The sequence below is a fragment of the Antedon mediterranea genome, chromosome 4 (assembly GCF_964355755.1).
Source record: "Antedon mediterranea chromosome 4, ecAntMedi1.1, whole genome shotgun sequence".
Taxonomy (NCBI): domain Eukaryota; kingdom Metazoa; phylum Echinodermata; class Crinoidea; order Comatulida; family Antedonidae; genus Antedon; species Antedon mediterranea.
This window is the reverse complement of record NC_092673.1, coordinates 34,179,241-34,194,081: the sequence shown is the minus strand read 5'-3', so window position 1 is coordinate 34,194,081 and position 14,841 is coordinate 34,179,241. Positions and strand designations below refer to the sequence as shown.

The 14,841-nt window shown below is 30.8% G+C and overlaps 1 long non-coding RNA gene across 1 annotated transcript in view; it reads left to right on the top strand.

Annotated features, from left to right (window-relative positions):
* Window positions 1-13,021, top strand: part of LOC140046445 (uncharacterized) — a 34,763-nt gene extending 21,742 nt beyond the window's left edge. The window contains exons 3-5 of the long non-coding RNA XR_011844787.1: window positions 8,711-8,801; window positions 8,976-9,121; window positions 12,823-13,021. This is a non-coding gene — a long non-coding RNA (uncharacterized lncRNA). The remainder of the gene's footprint in view (window positions 1-8,710; window positions 8,802-8,975; window positions 9,122-12,822) is intronic.
* Window positions 13,022-14,841: the final 1,820 nt, after the last annotated feature.

The following is a 14,841-nucleotide window of genomic DNA, read 5'->3' as shown; positions in this document are numbered from 1 at the left end:
ATCCTTAAGTACACTGTAATGATACGTGACCTTGGTTAGCGGACATCTTGTATGATTTTGGCCGCCGGATGCTTCAAGCCATTTGTAGAAGATGGACTTGGAAAATTGTTATTATAAATCTAAATTTGACTTTCAGCCTAGATATTACAAAAATAATTTGTGTGATTAGATAGCGTATTTTTTTTTTTTGGGGGCGATTTTGTAAACACAGCCCTACTTGTAAGTTGCAAACTTAATCATTCTGTTTGCTTTATATTAAATAAATTATCAGCTATAAATTAAATTGTACATTTCAGGTATGTGAACTTATTACTATATAGACAAAGGCTAAATTAAATTTGTTAAATGTAATTAACTATTATAAGCCCATACGTATTTGTTCATGCCTGCAGAACGTAGAAGTACAGATGCATTTTTACTCGCCCTTAGAGAACAAAACAACTGACAGAATTCATTACAAATCCTTAATTTCAAAACCAAACTATTTTCACTTTATAGTATACGACATTATTGCAAATTGTGGCTCAATGAGGCAAATTGCATGTAGAATTCCAGAATTCGTGAAAGGCTGATTTTTATACAAGAGGCTAAGAAAAAAAAATAGGATGGGCACGGGATTCAAAAGAAAGTGTATGTATCGCAGTAAGCTAAGTAAGAATTACACATATTTCACAATCAAGTTCAAGTTCGGCCGCCGTAAATACTGACGATTGGCTAACATCTGTTCACATCTCTGTATATCTCTTCCAAGCTGGTCTGTTTTGAGCGAGGACGCTTGGCTTGCACTAAATTCATCCATTCTTTTTTTAAACCATTGTTTATTCTGACGTCCTCTCTTTCTCTTCCCTTCCACCTTTCCTTCTGTTACCTGCAGGCTATATAGAGGCTAGCTTTCTTTTCACATACAAATAGTAGCTTTTTCATTTATGTTACAGAGTATAGGCCTAGTGTTAATTTAAACATGGCCAACATTTTGTAACAGTATTCATACTCAACATATGAATGTAGAAATATAACTTCTGTGATGTGCCCATATATGGACAAGATCACTCCCTTATTTTAAGTAGTATCACAACCATATTTGGGCAAATCACACTTTTTTTTGTTTGATTGTGTTGACAGTGCTTAAGAAAAAAAACATCATTGAACTTAACTTATCTTGTAGAATAGATTAACATAGATTTGGTTAACATTGTTATGCTTCAGTGAATTCCATATGTGTATTTTTATCAGCTTGTTAGCATTTTCATAGAGTTTTGTATCATTTTAATTTTAAATTTTTCAACGTGATGTATAACCTTTAAATAGCAGATTCAAAATCTTTATTCTATGTGAGAAAAATTATTGAGGAAATCAATTTTGCGAATAAAGCATAAATTTTAAAAAATAAAAATAAGTTAAGATCTAGAAAATGGGCCATTATTCGTCCTGTATCATGAAAAATACTGATACAGTGTTACATGCAAACATTAGAATTATTAAATAATTTAATTATTTTATTATTATAAGGTTTTTATTATTATAAGGTTAGTGTATGAATACAGCGACCCTTGTGATATTGCAACTATAATACAGGTGTTGTATGTGATACACATGTGACACTGTTTCATGGAATTTAGGTCAATTAATGCTGTATATACAATACCGAAAATCGTACAATATACTGTAAGGTGTGTGAGCCTTGCTTCATTCGGCATATAAACGTTTATTGAACATGATAGTGTCGGAGTTAATTTCAACAATAATGGGATTTACAACTTCTTATAAACAATGCTAAAATCAAATTAACAAAGACCAGGTTTATATAATATGATTAGCAGTAAAGTAATTTACATTCTTTGTGAGAGTGAACTTATAAGAACATTGTGCAATTATTATAATTTATGCAAATAAAGATGATGATGATGATGATGACAACAACATAAAAAGACAACATCATTACAAAATATGGTGAATTTTTGTTTTTAATTCAGGTGAATAGCTTGCCAATAGCATCACAAAAACATTTTAACATGCACAGAATGACCGTTACGCTTAATACCAGCATAGCTCATGCTAAAAAACATTTGTACATGCACAGAATGACTGTTACGCTCAATACCTGAATAGCTCGACATGCTAAAAAACATTTGTACATGCACAGAATGACTGTTACGCTCAATACCAGCATAGCTCATGCTAAAAAACATTTGTACATGCACAGAATGACTGTTACGCTCAATACCTGAATAGCTCGACATGCTAAAAAACATTTGTACATGCACAGAATGACTGGTACGCTCAATACCTGAATAGCTCATGCTAAAAACATTTGAACATGCACAGAATGACTGTTATGCTCAATATACCTGCATAGCTCATGCTCAAAAACATTTGAACATGCAAAGAATGACTGTACGCTCAATACCTGCATAGCTCATGCTCAAAAACATTTGAACATGCAAAGAATGACTGTTACGCTCAATACCTGCATAGCTCATGCTCAAAAACATTTGAACATGCAAAGAATGACTGTTACGCTCAATACCTGCATAGTCTAGTGGTACGTCATGATTTTTATTTATTTATTTAATTTTATTCATTTCGGCAATAAACATAAAATAATAATTACAAAAAAAACATAAAAATATATATATATATATGAAAAACAAGACACGAGGCCGAGGAAAGACAAAAGCATTAAACAAACGCTGTCACCGGTAAGGTGTGTCTCTCCAACACATAAATAACAAATAACAAGAATATATACAAATATAGTAGACATATCATTTCATTTAAAAATTTAAAAAGTTTCTCTCCGACATTTAAAATATAGCTTTAGAGATAATTTAAAATTAATAAAAGAACCATTAACAAAAATATCACGAATCTCATTGGGTATGGAATTCCAAGTTCTAGTGAATCTGGTCGGGATCCAAAATTTTGACATATCATTACTGGAGCGAAGATGCTTGAAAGTGAGAGTATCATGACGATTATTAACTATGAGTAAATTATAAATAATAGATCTTTGATGATAAAGTAAAACATTGCAAACAAATAGAACAGTATAACAATCTCTAATAGCGATTGTGGATGGGATATCAAGAGTGTCTAGTCTCCACTCAAATGACTGTTCCTGACGACGTTGATGTAAGATCAACCGGGTGGCCCGTCTCTGGATTTGCTCAATCATTTGAATTTGACATATGCATATACATATGATAGTGAAAGGCCTAACTCTACCTCATGACCTCATTTTTCTGGGCCTTGCAACAATTCTTAGTTTAGAAAGCAATAAAGAAGTTTCTTTGGGTTTCTCTTGAAATTTTATTTAAATAGTTTTTTTCTGAAAAAACGCAAACTACACATATATATATATATCAATTTCACAAGAATTTTAATCAAACATGCTTCTGCGATCTTATTATGCAAATGTACCAATTTGTACTTCTAGGTGAAACAAGCCAGGTTTCAATCCATTTGCAATTTGCTATATACCCATCAATTCTTTTTTTTAATTGACGTTTTATATCTAAAGGCTTTCGGCTGTGCCACACAGTTGGTAGCTATTGGCAACTACGTGAAATACCTGTGACATGTATTTTACACAGCTAATAGGAATTAATCAAGAACTGTCTACTTAAGGAATTATGTTGTCTACCTCTAATTGCTGTTTGTATAAATAATCTCTTCTTTGTGAGCTACCTGAAAGTGACAGTTTTTAGAATATGAATTAACATCATTACATATATATTATTACATTAGAATCCCTACTCAGTCCTATAAAGGAAAATATTGATATATCATTTCAACCATTTACTTTCAAAGCCTTTAGGGCAGAAACTGCCTTAGAACCATGTATTATATAGTATATTATATTATAAAGACTTCTTGGAGAATTAGCCATCTGGAACTTTATTGATTTGTGCTTATTTTACATTATAATTAGCCTAGATTAGATCATCATACATTATACATAACATCATCAAATCTAAACTTAGGGTCAGAGCAACTATTATTTCTAACCTTTGACATAACTAAGATGATGGTAACTAATTAGTAATAGTAATAATGCTAATTTATGTAAATCACAGCTGAATGCATAAAGAGTTGTGAGGCAATTACTAACACCGAGGTAAGCCGTTAGCTAACGTTCAAAGCAAGTTAGCAATTCAACATGTGAATTGATGGCGGCGCGTTTATCCTACTAGTAATTAGAAAGTCTGTAAACTGTCTAGTCTTCGACAACTACCGATCATATGGAAAATTCATCGTCATTTTAACCTCACAGGGGAAATTTAAAATTGTAAAACGCATTAAAAGGTTTAACAGTTGCATAGTGACTTGTGCGAACAGTTATGTTTTGAAGTTTAACATAAACAGTTTAAATGCTGCATGTGTTCATCATATCCATGATGTAATTTTAAAGGCTAAACTCTATACTTGCCAATTCAATGCCTGAAGGATCACCCATTCCGAAATAGATATTTCTAGATTATCCATGGTTTGTAAAACAGAATAAAGTCTTCTTACAGTTGAGCAATTTTATAGAATATTCCGGGGGAACAAATTAATATGAATCCCTATTAAGGGGGCACTTTCAATATCCAACAAAATGTCCTCTTTATAGGGGTGTCTCTGAATAGCGATTGGGTGTAGTGTTAAAACATATGCCACTCTTAATTTGATTTAATTTTCCTGTTTTTTGATAGTGTAAATAAGACTTCAATCATTTTTCTTTGTTAAAAACAGTTTTGCAATGGTTACCATCAATTTCATTTGATGAATATTGTAGAAAACACCTTCACTTTTTTTAGATACAGAGTTTTTAATGCATATAAAGAAAACATTGGCACTATTAACCAATGCATCATAGGTTACCTTTTGTGATGAGTGCATTGATAAGACAGTCAAACACAGATTCTTTATTGTTAGTAGTAACAAGTACCAAGTTTGTGGTTAAAAGTACTTATGTCTAATTGGTTATTGTGTGTTATAAGTGGAAACAGGCCAAAAGGTAGTTGGCCTATTATCATTGTTCAATATGTTTATCAATGTTTACAACAGCTTGCTACGTTTACATAATGATTGTGTTTCTAAAAGTAGCTTAAGATTAATTTGTTAATTTGTACTTTAACCACGTCAACATTTATATACATTAACTCAAATATAACACTTTGGTAAAAAACAAATTTATTAAAACGTCCTTTGATAGGTTTCCATTAAGAAAAGAAAACCCTTTAAGTCTATTTTCCACTTTGTAAACCCTGAGAATCACATTAATCGCGAAAAGTATGAATGACCACCAGTCATTGCTTTCGATTCTTGCAAATAAATTGAGCTTACCGTATTGTCATTAGTAGAACCTAAGGAACACTGGGTACCCAAAAAAGTGTCCTCTGCATTAAAGGTTTAACATAGTTTTTAAGGAGTTTCACATTTTCAGGCCATGCTTGCTGAATCATCAGGGCTAATAGTAATGGGAATTACATAGTACACTGAAAAATGCCGGTTTACAATGTGGTATACATACATAACATTAGTCTCAATCTACTGTCAAATTTGGGCTTGCATACCTAAATAAATTTGTAGAAAACCCTAAAAAGTTTAGGTTTATCAGACATGTCAAACAAAATTTCATTTGTCATTTCAGTATCTGTTCGTGGATGAAGTTTTCTTGATCTTAGATCGCAAGAAACTTGAAAGTATTTCAAATTAAATATAGACATGTACCGGTATGTTAAAAAAAAATATTTCAAATATGTAGGTTAAAAGATATAGAACTACAAAAAGAAAATTATGAAATAAATATATTATATTGAGTTTTGAAACTCTATACAAACATCAATGCAATTAAAAAATTATATAAAACAAATTTATTTCAGAATTCTGATAACATTAATCAATTTCTATAATTAAAATCTTTAAAAGACATATTTTCTCAATCAAATATTTTTATATTAACTGCGAGAATCCCCAGTTGACCTGAAATGTTAGTTTTAATGGCTTTTTTCCATCTTAATAGAAATTTTATGAGAAATTTACGGTATGTGCATTCAATTCAATTTGAAGAATTAGAGTAGAGAATTTAGCTTTTAAAAATAATTTCGTTTATAACTAGCCAATATTTAGTTATTGCCTAGTGTATTAGTTACAGAAGCAGGTATCTTAACTCTGCCGCAAATTGCCCGTCTCATGATTGTGGGCTTTTTGCTACCTTCTTGCCGCAGTATCTCTCCATGGATTAGAACAAAAATTGTATCTGTCAATGTGGATTTTCAACATTCAATTTTGTTTTGTACAGACAGGCAAGATGCTTAAATTTAATTATAAATATAAAATATGACCATATTGAAAATTTCAGACGTCACCCTCATACGGCCCTGATTTGGTTATCCAGTATTATGAGTAGGGAATTTTTCTAAAGATTGGTAGCTGAATCCCAGTACTTTACAGGTTCATAGGCAAATTCTGTGATCCAGCATCACATGTGTTTCACATGTACACTTGCAACATAGACCCTAACTTAACCCATAACTAAATATTTCATGATATGATACACATGAGATGTATTACAGAATCTGAGACTGGCAACTAATGCTATGTAGTCCACTGAGAAGCAGAAATATTGGGACGTCAACCAGAAACTCGTTTCACCTTTCACAGAAATTGGGTATGCAACTGTACATACACTTCATATTTAGTATAAAGGTAATTGTTGAAACAGTATGGTCAAAATCCTATATGATTTATACTGGTACCAACCTTATCAATTTCATAAGCCTCTACGTGGTAAACTTGTACATAATAATATAATAACAAAATGTCTATGAATAGTTTTGCATCTATTAAAATCTATAGAATACACTTTACCAAAGAAAGGTGGGCTAATGTTAACCTGCTGACAGTCACTTGAGTCTCAACTGAAAAGTTGAAATAAGGTCTTTGAGCAAGTGTAACTGACAGTTGCAAAACAATATTTTACCATTTGAATCAAGTATTTTTCTATTTTTCTGAAACTGAATGAAGAAAATGTTAGTTGTGTGTTTCTCCTTCAGTTGAATCAAGTTCCTTTAAATTGATTCAAGTTTAGTTTTTTATGCTTTGAGTTTCAGTTAAGTTGAGTAGTTCTTCTCAGTTGAGCTGAGTTCCTTTCAGTTGAGTGGAATTACTCTCAGTTGAATTGAGTTTCTCTCAGTTATATTGAGTTGCTCTCAGTTGAGTTGAGTTGCTCTCAGTTGAATTGAGTTTCTCTCAGTTGAGTTGAGTTTCTCTCAGTTGAGTTGAGTTTCTCTCAGTTGAGTTGAGTTTCTCTCCATTGAGCCAAGTCCTTTTCAATTGAGTTGAGTTCCTCTCAGTTGAGTTAAGTTCCTTTTTGTAATCAAGATCAAATGTCCCCTAAAACAACTATCGAATAACCTCATTGCAAATACGATACCAAGAACCAAGAAGACATTTTTAAAAATGTCTTTACACAATATGTGTAAACTTTAAATGCCAAAAAAATCTGTAGAAAACTAATTTAATTTGAATCAATAAGACGATTATAAAAGAGATTATTTCATATCTTGGTGACATTTATTCACCTCATATATCTTTTTGAGATTACGTTGTGAAAACATATCACCTCATTAACGAAAATCACCTTGTGTTGATAGAAGTTAAACACTTGTATGTTTTGAAAAATTTCACAATTTATTAAACAATATTTTTGTCTGACACTTGTACATTATCTTGTGAAAAACTTACCACCCCATTAACAAATGTCATAAAGTCTAATTTGTTTATGACCTTTTATATATTTTAAAATAATTTCATAATCTATTAAATATTGTTTCAGTTTTAATTTAGATTGTGGAAAATGTATCACCTCATCAGAAATATCAATCCATCTTCTTAGAAGCAATGTGTGTGCAAGTTGTAGAATTTAATAATCTATTAAATATCATTTAAATTATGTTAATACTTGTTTACTTTGAAAAGTTTCATAAACCATTTATCATCATCTTTTTTTTCTGGATTTATATAATGAATTCAATATTAATTTAGTTCATATTCAATTTGTCATAGGCAGTTTTTGAATTTTATCTATTTTTCGAAAATTGAATTTATTTGATGTGTGTAATTTTTATATAGTTTTGGATTTTCTGTTAATTAAATTATTTTAATATTAAATTATGTAAATAGATGCAATTCAGAACTTTACTGCCATGTTTAATACATTTGCAGAGACAAATGAACTCAAATATATTTGCAGAAAAGACAAATGAGCACAAATATATTTGCAGAAAAGACAAATGAACACAAATATATTTGCAGAAAAGACAAATGAACACAAAAACATTTGCAGAAAAGACAAATGAACACAAATATATTTGCAGAAAAGACAAATGAACACAAAAACATTTGCAGAAAAGACAAATGAACACAAATATATTTGCAGAAAAGACAAAGGAACACAAAAACATTTGCAGAAAAGACAATTGAACACAAACACATTTGCAGAAAAGACAAATGAACACAAATATATTTGCAGAAAAGACAAATGAACACAAATATATTTGCAGAAAAGACAAATGAACACAAATATATTTGCAGAAAAGACAAATGAACACAAATATATTTGCAGAAAAGACAAATGAACACAAATATATTTTTGTTTACAGTACACTCTGAAACCAGCAGACAAGATATTGTTGGTAATTGTATACTAATTCATGTTTTCCAGAATCTATCCTTTGAACTATTACTTAGTTCAATCAAAGTAGCAGTAATGGCTTTTTGTGTCGATAATGTAAAAGAAATGGAACAAGGATGTGGTGAGTTTGTGTTATTTCATTTCCCTGTTCTTCAAATGGCGCATAAGCAAAGCTCCTCTGTTGAAAATGGGTAAGGGATATGGTTACCCCTGTGAATAATTAGAATTCTCTTGAAATATTTGACTATTTATTTACATAATAGTGAATGTTTTATCAGTGTTTTCTGCTTTCCAGGACTGGAGTCAAATATTAGAATAAGAATTTGCACATTGCAAGAACAGCATACAGTAGATGGATGAAGGAAAGCAACTGAGGAAGATATAGTCAGAATAAACACATTTCTTTCTTAGGCGGGGGTGTACATGATGTCTCCTTTAGAGGTAATATTTAATCTACTTGTAGACTTGTTTTGTATATATATATATATATATATACACTTCCACTGATGAAGGGCTAGTGTTGCCCGAAAGCTCTGCTAACTTTTCTGGCTGTTTACTTTATCGTTTTTATTTAGCTTTTCGCTTTTTATTTTTGTATCTCCATTGAGATCCAGTCACTGATACCCACAGCATTGTCATTTTTTTCAGTAATTTGCCTTTGGATTTATATATATATATATATATATATAAACAAGTTCTGACAACCTCTGGTACATACACTACAATATCTGCTAAAGCGGAGCTACTAATTTTGTTTTTGTTTAGCTTAAACCCAACCCCATGCCAAGAACCCAACCCCATGCCAAGAACCCTACCTCTGGATTAACTACAGACATGATGAAATCTAAACTCATAAGATGCACTGTGTATTACATTTTAATGTTGATCTGTGGTCTATGCTCTTCCACAAGATATATATTTATATATGCTCTTGTTTTTCATTTGTATATCTATATACAGTATAAATTATTGTCAAAGCAGTGTATAAACTCATTGAAACAAATGTGCATTGTTCGGATATGCTAAACATTAATTGCCATTTCTACTAAAATGAATTTATTTATTTATTTATTTTATTTATTTAGGTTTAAAAACACATACAAAACAGCAGCCATTGGCTGATAACGTTTGTTTACAATCAATATACATATATAATTAAAAGTAAAAGAGGCACAATGTGAATACAACTAAAGCATCCACGATACAGCATCAACTTTGCTCTCTTGTCATACCTGATGTAGGGCAAATACACATGAACATAAAATCTTGTCTGTATAAATTTAAAATATGCCCGAGGGAAAGATTATGTAAAACAACAAAGAGTCCGTACAGAAAAAAAAATCGGAGCATGCTGTTTAAAGAGGAAATAAATTAAAAGAAACTAAATGTTTAAAAAAGAAACTGATCTTGTATGTATGTTATAAATGTTGTGTTTGAAGCTTAAATTTTGCGTCAAGCACATAAATTGATATTTAGCTAAGATCCAACTCATGTGAAACTAGCGTCTCAAACTGATAAATTTCCTTTGGGAAAAATAAACTGTCCGAACATTTGAAATACCTACAGTAGATTTTTCTACTTTGAAAGCATTTAAAATCCCTATCGTTAATAGGTATATTGATTATACTGTGCTAAGGTATTATTTAAATATTGTACTTTACTGTATTTTGAGAAAATTGTGAATCTTTTTTTTAACATAAAATATGTAATATAGTACTGGTTTCTATGGGAAATAAATTTAATGACGAAGCAGAAAACCCCTTGTAAAAAAAAAAGTGGTGCACATTTTCGTATGTTATATAATTTTACTGATTTACAAAAAATTGAAATCATTAACCAGGTACGTTTTTGTAAAATAGTCCAATGTAAAATAAAAGTCAATTTTAGTGAATTTCCTATCTTATAAAATTCCTGTAGAACCACTTTTTTAAGGGCTTATTTTACAGCACTTATAATAAAATAAGTAGCGTTGAAACCTCCCGGAGCTACCCTTTAAGCCCTTTAATATAGCACAAATATTATGATACATTTCCAACACGAAATCTCCCCATAGATCAATTGCTTATGTTTAATTAATAGCAAATGGCAAATTTATGGATAATATTTATAGAAACCATAGCATGGCACCTAGTAATTGTTTCCTTTACAAGACTAATTATAATCTATTTATTGATCAATATTAAGGGTACCCTGTCATTTTTAAGGAAATCTATGGTAATATACTTTACTGATAACTTTCATAGGTTGTATTTTGTTTTTTAACTAGGCTTACAAAAGTCTTGATCGAGCTAACAATTCCAATCTGAATGGTGGTTATTATTTTCCCAAAGGTTAGATTATCACAGCCTAGTGATTCATTTTAGTGATGACTGCTTGCCCAGAAGAACTTATCTTTGTATCCATAAAATGTCCAATGTCATTTTAATAGTATTAAAACCAACTGGGTGCATATAATCAACAACATTTATTTAGAAACAGTTAAACAGCATACATTAATTACAATAAATTATATATGTTATAAGAACCCATATGCTTCGGTAAATTTACTTACCATGGTTAAATTTAGCATCCAGTGCAAACAATTGGTTATAAGGCAAGTTCAAAAGTTGTCCTATGCCCTGTGTAGGCCTACTCATGGTTTTTTTGTGTCCGCACTAAAATAATTGAATACAGTGTAGAGTAAATTAATTCAATTGTCAGAAATTAGAAAACGAAAAAGACAATGTAAAGATCACTAGAAAGATTCAATAAATTAAAAAACAACTGAACATCCCTAGATAAAGAAAACCCAAATACAGTATTATGAGCTCATAACTAGAATTTATGAGCATTCAGACAAAAATCTATAAATTAAATTATATTTTTTATTGGCCTTGTTGATATAAAAGATAAGATGTACATTGCTTTCTAATATACAGATACATTTTGATGTTGATATACTGTATTCTTGAGTGAATGTCAATAAAACCAAAGAAAACAACAATTTGATTTGGTACAGGTCTAGTTGTGGAAAGAGGTGGGGGAGTGTTCTGTATAAAAGAGGGTGCACATAGCAGTAAGCAAAAAGAAAATAGTATCTCAACAAAACTAGGTCTACCTTGATATCTGTATTCCCTATGCTGGTTATTTATTCAGGTCTGTTCAAGTCTCTGTGGGTCACATGCCATACTACTACTACTGATAAGTTAGCTCTAGTTACTCATTATCAGATCTGGTGTCAACTTGATACAATTAACCATATTTAATTTTCTGGGTAAAACTGAAGAATCTCCAAAACACCAAATTTGTCTTTTAAATAATATAATAATAATATTTTGCTAATATATGCTACATTCTGTTATTAAAAGACACACTCACCATATGGTTGTCTGTAACTATAGTCAATAGCAACATCCATATTAAGATAGCGATGCCACAAAATGTTAGCAAATCATGTACTTAGTAAATAGGAGTAGTTAAATGTTAATATACAATTAATTCAACGATAATTGATTATAATCGCTCATATGGCATTTAAAGGTCACTCAAATTATCTATAAGAGTTCTAAATGAACTTAAGTTGTTTGGTCTGTATTAGACAAACAATTTAAGTACTATTGTTTGGCGAAGTTCTTATGAGGTGAAGTGATTGCTCTCTTTCACAGAACACAATACAACTACATCATAATATTTATCTAACTTCTGATTTAAAATGCTAAAGTAAGAAATTAAAATGCATATTGAATACATTTTTTATTTTTCTAAATAAAGTTTATATTGAAACATGGTTGTTGAATTATAGGCCTATTTAATGTTACTACAATGCCTGCAAAACCAATGATACAATATACTTCTATACATACAATACCATCTGTTTATATTGTATTTTGTATATACATACAGTATATGAACACAGATGTTTAAAAAAAATCTGGTTAATAGTTTACGGTGTGGCTTAACATCTCTATACTTCAAACTATTCAATGTTTATAAAATAATTTATTATATGCGAGTGGGCCGACGAACTATGAAAGAGCATATGCTATATTGGTAGACTATAACACAATTTATTAATGTTTGATCAATTTGAAGTTGAAACTTCTGGTGAGCAGATGTGTCCTCTCTCATTTCCCCGTTTTTGACCTTTGAAATTGTATTTACAGTGTTGTGGTGAAGAGGCTCAGCTGATAGTGATTGTCATCAAATCAAAGGCTTTTCTTTTTGCATAAGAAGATGTCTTGAAGAGAAGTTCTAAAAATTGTCTAACCACCAACCCAAAATGTTCCTCCTAGTGTGGTTATCATAATGGTAAATTTGATTTGGTAGTTCAGTTGTTAATTTCATTTGTACAAAAGATGCCTATAATATTGGATAAAGGATAATAAAATTAAATAAATATATAATATATTGGTTATTTATTATTATGTTAAACTGGTAGAAAGAGGGAGAGAGACACTTATGATATTAGTAGTATTGTTTACCTTTTTATCTAAAACATGTGTGTACCATATTTCTCCATATGGATGCACATTTTAATCTATAGTAGTGTTTATTTACTTCTCCAGATGGACAAATGAACAGCAGTCTAAATAAGCTTAAGGAAATTTTGTTAAATGTTTTTGCCATTTTAATTTACTTTGACCAAAAATTGGACATTTTTTTTTTTAATGGCCATAAACGACTTTTTTAAATATGTATTGAGGTAACATACGCAGACCACATGATGTGATTCTGCAAAAAAAAATAAAATAGCCAAAATTTGGCAATTTTTTTCGAAATTTTCCTTATACAGGGATTTTTCAAAAGAATGACGAAATGTCGACCTTTTTATCTTTCGATGTAACTGTTTACTATAGCATAATTAACATGCACAGAACATGTGCACATGTTAATTATGATATAGTAAGCATTTATGTCAACAAATAAAAAGGTCGAAATTTGGTCATTGGTTATTTTTCGAAAATTTCCCTGTACAGGGATTTTTCCAAAATGGCCAATTTTCGACCTTTTTATTTTTCGATAAAACTGGCTACTATAGCATAATTGACATGCGCAGAACGCATTATTCGGTGCTGCGCATGTTTATTATGCTATAGTAACCATTTATGTCAAAAGTGGTTACTATAGCACAATTGACATGCGCAGAACGCATTATTCGACTATGCGCATGTTTATTATGCTATAGTAACCATTTATGTCAAAAAATAAAAGAGTCGAAAATTGGTTATTTTTCGAAAATTTCCATGTACTATAGTACAGGGATTTTTCCAAAAATGGCCGATTTTCGACCTTTTTATTTTTCGATAAAACTGGTTACTATAGCATAATTGACATGCGCAGAACGCATTATTCGACGCTGCGCATGTTTATTATGCTATAGTAACCATTTATGTCAAAAGTGGTTACTATAGCACAATTGACATGCGCAGAACGCATTATTCGACTCTGCGCATGTTTATTATGCTATAGTAACCATTTATGTCAAAAAATAAAAGAGTCGAAATTGGTTATTTTTCGAAAATTTCCCTGTACTATAGTACAGGGATGTTTCAAAAAATGGCAAATTTTCGATCTTTTTATTTTTCGAAATAAAACTGGTTACTATAGCATAATTGACATGCGCAGAACGCATTATTCGGCGCTGCGCATGTTTATTATGCTATAGTAACCATTTATGTAAAAAGTGGTTACTATAGCACAATTTACATGCGCAGAACCCATTATCCGACTCTGCGCATGTTTATTATGCTATAGTAACCATTTATGTCAAAAAATAAAAGAGTCGAAAATCGGTTATTTTTCGAAAATTTCCCTGTACAGGGATTTTTCCAAATTGGCCAATTTTCGACCTTTTTATTTTTCGATAAAACTGGCTACTATAGCATAATTGACATGCGCAGAACGCATTATTCGGCGCTGCGCATGTTTATTATGCTATAGTAACCATTTATGTCAAAAGTGGTTACTATAGCACAATTGACATGCGCAGAACGCATTATTCGACTATGCGCATGTTTATTGTGCTATAGTAACCATTTATGTCAAAAAATAAAAGAGTCGAAAATTGGTTATTTTTCGAAAATTTCCCTGTACTATAGTACAGGGATTTTTCCAAAAATGGCCGATTTTCGACCTTTTTATTTTTCGAAATAAAACTGGTTACTATAGCATAATTGACATGC